The sequence below is a fragment of the Anolis carolinensis genome, chromosome 3 (genome assembly GCF_035594765.1).
Source record: "Anolis carolinensis isolate JA03-04 chromosome 3, rAnoCar3.1.pri, whole genome shotgun sequence".
Lineage (NCBI taxonomy): Eukaryota > Metazoa > Chordata > Lepidosauria > Squamata > Dactyloidae > Anolis > Anolis carolinensis.
In genome coordinates, this window is record NC_085843.1 from 45,666,986 (window position 1) to 45,674,588 (window position 7,603).

Sequence of the window (7,603 nt, forward strand, 5' to 3'; positions counted from 1 at the left end):
AAGGTCCCTACAGCACATCATTCCATCGTCAAGCCTTTGTGATAGTTCCAACATTAGTAACATCCAATGATTTTATCTTATATTGCTGCTATAGTTCCCCCCCACACACACACACCTTTGAAGTTGACTGAATGGCATTGGTGGTTGATACTACTGTTGTATAAACCTTTGTTTTAACTTCTGTTTTATTATCTTCTTGTGTTTTAAACTGTGTATATTGTTGGTGAATTGGCCCTGTTATTTTTGTAACATTGTGAGCTGCCCCGAGTCCCCATGGGGAGATGGTGGCGGGATATAAATAAATTATTATTATTATTATTATTATTATTATTATTATTATTATTATTATTATTATTACTGCAGAAAAACCTCGTAATAAATAGTTGTTTGGGAACCAGGGGTGAAAGCAGTGTTGGCAGGAGTGGGAACAGTTTACCTCAAATACCTTGGAAAATTCCTAAAACCTATTAGGTTGGTGGCAGCTTTAATTCAAAAGAAAGTTTAAAAGACAAGCAGGGTTCACTTTACCCTGACCCATATCCATCATCGCCCTGCTATCATATTGTAAGCAGGGGTGGGATCCTATAGGTGTGTGAAAATGTCTGCCCTGCCTTAATTATAGTTGTCCATGTCCGTGATCTCTCTTCCCTTTTGTGATACACCCGTTCACTCCCACCATCAGATGGCAGAAAGGGCAGCAACATGCATTGCCCTGCTGCCCTTTCATCCATCACATGGGGAAATGGGGAGGAAAGTGCAGGTAGCTCCATCGGAGCTACCCAAAATACACTTTCCTTCCTGTAGTTGTGGAGGAATCGCCACAACTACGAGCCCTAACCCTAACATCTGACCTTGGGAGGAAAATAGCTGGGGCCTGCCATGCATCATGTGATGGTGTATAGCAGGCCCTGGCCTTGCTGTGAAGCAAAGTGGCAAAATGGGGCAATAATGCCCCATGTGAAGAGGTGGTAGATCAGACATATATTCCATCCAGTTGGATATTATTTGGTTTTCATTGGTGTCTAAGTTTAACTTGGTTTTTTTAGTAGTTCTTTGGAAAGTTATTTGAAATGTCTTTGTTTATTATATTTTTATATGCAAGATTGTGGAACTCCCTTTTGAAAGAGGTTGGAGCAACACCTTCCCTGTTACCATTCTACATGCATGTTAAGACTTTTAACATCACAGAACAATAGAAACATAGTATTGGAGGAGACCACAGGAGCCATCCAGTCCAAAACCCTCTCAACAGATGATCATCCATCCTCTGTTTGAAGCTCCAAAGAAGACTCCACCATTCTCCAAGGAAGCATATTCCAATGAAGAATAGCATTTATCATCACTGCTCCATCTTTAATATTTTATTTATGTATTTATTTACTATATTTCTGTCCCTATCTTCTCACCCCAAAGGGGACTCAGAGTGGCTTAAAATTCAGTGCCGCATTACACATACAGATAAATAAATACAACAACTCAAGCAATAAAACAGTTAAAACATTTAACTAGAATAAAACAGATTAAAAACATAGTGCCTAGTTCTATATTCATTAGTCATGCTGCTACAATATATCATTTTAGATATTTAAACATGATTATCATGTCACCTCTTAATATTCTCTTCTCCAGTCTAAACATACCCAGCTCCCTTTGCTGCCCCTCATAGGGCATAGTTTCCAGAACTTCTATCATTTTAGTCAACTTCATCTGAACACATTCCATCTTGTCAGTCAGTGTACTTCTTCAATTGTGGTGCCTCGAACTGGATACAATATTCCAGCAGACTAATATAGTTAGTACTATTACTTCCCTTGATCTAGACACAATGTTCCTATTAGTGCAGGCTAGAATCACAATATTTATTTATTTATTTATTTGCAGTATTTATATCCCGCCCTTCTCACCCTGAAGGGGACTCAGGGCGGATCACATTGTACACATACAAGGCAAACATTCAATGCCATATGAACATAGAGACAGACACAGAGGCAATTTAACTTTCTCCAGCTTCTAGCTTCCTTAGGATATGTTCAATCTGGCCACAGGAGGAGTAGCTGCTTCATTATCCACTATGAAGCCGACTTCCTCATTTCTTTCCGCACGCTGGTGGCAGTGTTATGGTGTCATAAATTTTGGTTAAATTAGCCTCCCCACATAGTGGTACCTAAATTTCCTACTTGATAGATGCAACTATCTTTCAGGTTGCTTAGGTCAGCAACGAGCAGGGGCTATTTTTTATTTTAATTGTCGGGTGCTCACTCTGACACGGGCTGGCCTTGAACTCATGACCTCGTGATCATAGTGATTTATTGCAGCTGGCTACTAATCAGCCTGCGCCACAGCCCAGCCCCAAATAGACCTCTTTGAGGTACATTGCACTGCTTAGTCATGTTCAGCTTGTAGTCTATTAAGACTCCTAGATCCCTTTCACATGTACTGTTGGTGAGCAAGGGGTCCATCCTATATGCATGCATTTTATTTATTTTGTCTTAGTACTTTATGTTTCTCCCTGTTGGAATTTTGTCAGTTTTTGCCCAGCTCTCTAATCTCTTAAGGCCACTTTGAATTCTGATTCCATAATTTGGGGTATTTGGTGGGCCTCCCAATTTTGTGTCATCTGCAAACTGGATAAGCATGACCTCTATTTCATTATCCACGCCATTGATAAAGATGTCGAATAGCACTGGGCCCAGAAACAGAATCCTGTGACACCCAACTAGTCACTTCTCTCCAGAATGAAGAGGAGCCATTGCTAAGCACCTTTTGGGATTGGCTGGTTAATGAATTACCAATCTACCTAACTGTAACATTGTCTAGCCCACATTTTACTGGTTTGTTAGTGAGAATATCATGGGAAACCTTGCTAAAAGTCTTACTAGAATGAAGGTATGTTAAATCCACAGTATTCTCTTCATCTACCAAGCTTGTAATGTTGCCAAAGAAAAACAGAGAGAAACAAGGTTAGTCTAGCATGATTTGCTTTTGAGAAACCCATGTTGATTTTTAGTAATCATGGCATTCCTTTCTAAGTTGTCTGCTCTAGAATCTAATTTAAGCAGGCTTTTGATGGCTGACTGGTCAAGGAGACAATGTCCTGCAGAATTGTGTTGTACTGTCTGTTTTTTGTTTTTGTTTTTAAGAGTTGTTTTAAACTGGTTTTAACTTTATGGATATTTCAATAATATTTTTAACTTTGATATTTTATAACTATGTGTTTTTAAAATTTTCTCAGCCATCTTGTGTCCCAAAGTGGGAAAAGGTGTGACATTTTTGTTCTTGTGGTGGTGGTGGTTATAGATGCTGTTAGTTTTAGCCTGTTTCTGATTTCTCTCTCTTTGGCACATTCTTAATAAAACATTCGTTTGAATAAACACCTCCACTTTTGGTGTTTGGTGAAACAACAAGTGCAATGAAACCTGTGGCAATTCACTATTTTCTCAATGAGATGTAATGTGTTGTATCATGATTTCTCAAGGAGTACAAAATGTTTGTAAACACTTTTCCAATGTATCTTTTAAATTATCTGCTTATTTACTCTTTTGACTGCAGGTGTCAGAAGCTACGATTGGGACTTGCTGAGTGCAAAATACTGAGCTTCTTCAATGAAGTAATGGTTTTCCTGGACCAGACTTCATTATTTCAGGATTTCCTCGTCACATTCACCTTCTAAATATAATATCTTGTTTCTCATAATTTCCTTGTTGTCAGTTGTTTATTCTGCCTCCACTTCCATACCAGATTATGGAATAGTAATTACAGTGGTAAGTTAGTATGGAAGGCTTCCACAGTGGCACCAGGTGGTAACTGGGTGCTGTATTGGAAATATGGGATGTCTTGATGAGAAATGTGTAAATAAGTAGAAATGAGACTACTGCATTGCATGCAGAGTGAGTTCTGGCTATGCCAATAAATTTCAATTTAAATAAAAAGTAGATTGTTCATTTTTCTTTCAATAACAACATTTCTTTTTCAAGTCAAGCTAATAATTCAGTCTTGATGTAAAGAGGTCAGGGTGGAAACCTTTTCTTACATTCATATCCCATCTATGCTTTCTGCTTTTCATGAAGCAGGCATAGGCAACTACAGTGGGAATGAAGACAAAATTTCACCCTAACATCTTACCTGACTTTACCATCCAATGTTTACCCTGAAAGAAGTCAGAAGTTACAACTGTGAACCAACCACATGCATATGATATCTCTATGTTTTATCTGGTTGATGTTTTATAACAGTGTTGGGAAAATAACAGCCTGTGTGGCCTCTGGTCCTTTCTCATGGTCCCCTGAAGCATCAAAATGTCTATATTCACCTTAATAAATGTACTGAGGAAAATTGTCTTAATATTAGCAAAAAACAAGCAAACAATTAACCTAAGCCTGGATCCCGCGGTGGCGCAATGGGTTAGACCCTTGTGCTGGCAGGACTGCTGACCAAAAGGTCAGCGGTTTGAATCTGGGGAGAGCGGGTGAACTCTCTCTGTCAGCTGCAGCTCTCCATGCATGGGAGAAGCCTGCCATAGAATGGTAAAACATTAAACATCCAGGGGTCCCCTGGGAAAGTCCTTGCAGATAGCCAGTTCTCTCTCACCAGAAGTGACCTGCACTTTCTCAAGTTGCTCTTGTCAGGAAAAAAAGACCCCTTCACCACTCTAAAAATGTAGGAACTCTTCGTATGTCCTCCTCACCTCCTCCCTCTTCAACACTTGGCCCCAAATCCCCAAGTGCTACCTCTTCAGCCTCTTGTTCTACTTCCTCCTCAGAATGAAAAGAATAGTCCATCACAAATAAAGCAGAATAAAGCAGGAATGTTGTTAAAATGTATGTATTTCCAATATTGGTCCAATGGTATAGTACAATCTTATAAGAAACAGTTGTAGCATATTAACTTATATATTAGGTCTTATCATCCATGGTCATATTCATGACATCTTTAAAATCAAAATTCACCAAATTCTCATTTCTACCTATGTTAGTCATAACAGGGATTGAACAGTTTGTACAATATTACATTTATTGACCTGAAAATGGCAAAAAGTAGATGCTTTAGAACAAGGGTCCCCAAACTTTTTAAGCAGAGGGCCAGTCCACAATCCTTCAGATTGTTGAGGGGCCGAATTATCATTTGAAAAAAAAAATAAACAAATTCCTATGCATACTGCACATGTCTTATTTGTAGTGCAACAACAACAACAACAACAACAACAACGAAAGAATACAATATTTAAAAACGAAAACAATGTTAACCAACATAAACCTATTAGGATTTCAATGAAAAGTGGGCCTGCTACTGGCCAATGAGATAGTCAAGTTAATTAGGATTGTTGTTGTTGTTGTTGTTGTGTGCCTTCAAGTCATGTCAAACTTTGGCTGAGCCTAAGTCTAAAATTAATTATTTATTTACTGCATTTATTTAATACATTTATATCCCACCCTTCTCACCCCGAAGGGGACTCAAAGCAGCTGTATGTACATACAATATATTATATTATTAGCATAACACAATATTAGCATTATATATTACTATATTGAACTATACCACTATACTATTATATAATATGTAATATATACCATATAATTAATATTATTATATGGTATTACTATTAGTATTATATTGTAAGATAATAATAAAATTATTATCAATATTATATATATATACAATATATTATATTATTAAAACTGATATAAAATATTATATTATAAAACTGAGGGCAGGGGCCAGGTAAATGACCTTGGAGGGCCGCATCCGGCCCCCGGGCCTTAGTTTGGGGACCCCTGCTTTAGAATGAAGAAAGAATATATTATAGTAATTTGTGAGATTGATTTAATGTGTCTTATTGATTAAACAATAAATTCAACAGATTAATCTACTGTATAAGGCTTGCCCCCATCTGGGTTTTGAGAACCATATAGCCTCAAGTATAAGCAAAAATGTTCTTAATTCTAAGCTTCACTCATTAACTCCTTCATGCGGCTGAATCCCTACAATTTTAGTTGATTAATCTACTACTTAATCTGTTGATGCACTGCTTAAACTATTGCACAAAATGCCTTCTATACAGTTTAAAAACCAAACAGTCTCAAAAGTAGACAAGAGTATTTTTATTACCAACTCTTATTTATTTATTTACAGTATTCATATTCCGCCCTTCTCATCCCGACGGGGACTCAGGGCAGATCACAATGTACATATACATGGCAAACATTCAATGCCATTAGACATACGACACACGCAGACAGAGACACAGAGTCTATTTAACATTCTCCAGCTTCTGGCTTCATGACGGTATGCTCAATTCTGTCCACAGAAGGAGCTGTTGCTTTATCATCCACTGTGATGCCGAGTCCTTGATGGAGTACCTCCTCATCTTCTGGCACGCATGCTGCTGGACATTTTTATGGTGACTTAAATTAGTCAAATTTGCCTCCCCACATAACAGTCCCTAAATTTTCCTACTTGACAGATGCAACTTTCTTTTGGGTTGCTTAGGTAAACAATGAGCTGGGGCTATTTAATGGTCGGGCTCTCAATCTGACCCGGGCTTCGAACTCATGACCTCTTGATCAGTAGTAATTTATTGCAGCTGGCTACTAACCAACTGCACCACAGCCCGGCCCTTACTGATTATTAAATCCTTCCTATTTATTAATGAACTACAATCTTAGGGTTTATCTACCATTTGGTTGTGTAAATCTACCCCATAGCAGCCTGAGATCTGGCAAATTTGTGTCAAATCTGCGGCCACTGTCTTGATGGGCTGGAAGCTCATCTATTTTGCCAGGATGGCTTGCATCCCAACTTCTCCACCATTACCTTTAGCCAGCCACGGAGCTTCATCCTGGCTTCTAGACATTGTGGGCATTTCTACTGATGTCAGAAAGAGATGTCTGCACAACCAGTATAAAAGAAGTATAGTAATCTCCTTCTTGCTGGTTGTGTTGGTACTCATTTCTGACATCATCAGATTCACCTACAATGACCAGGGGCTTGAATGGAGCTCTGTGACCTACTAGGAGTAGTGGCAGTGACAACACAGACACAATCCACCCTCTTTCCCTGCAATCATCAGTGCAAGAAAAGGGTGATAGCACCAACATCCAGTCAGAATCAGTCCCACTCTTCAGACTTTTCCAAAGCTGTGGTATACCACCAAACTCTGGAAAATCCCCCAACGTTGCCAAGAGTGGGGCAAAGTCAGAGATAAGCTCCAGTGTATCCTGCATGGGGCAAAATTGATGATATGTGTGTGTATGTGTGTGTGTGTGTGTGTATATATGTATATATATATATATATATATATATATATATATATATATATATATATCAACAAAAAACCTTGTGGTACTCATCAGAAGCAGTAAATTTGGAACGAGTCTGTGTTTTGAGATTCATGTTGACAAACCCTGACTTGATAAGTCTATATTTAAAGCCTTTGTTCAGTGGTGTTTTGAGAACAAATGCATTCCCTCTGGTTCCTTGTAGACAGCAAATATGTGGCAAGCCTGTAAATGGTTTTCTATGTTTACTTAATTATTACTCAAGGGTTTATAGGGGGAACGTTTAAAAAGTTCTAAAGAATCTGTCTAAATTTGTGTTTTACTTTTTA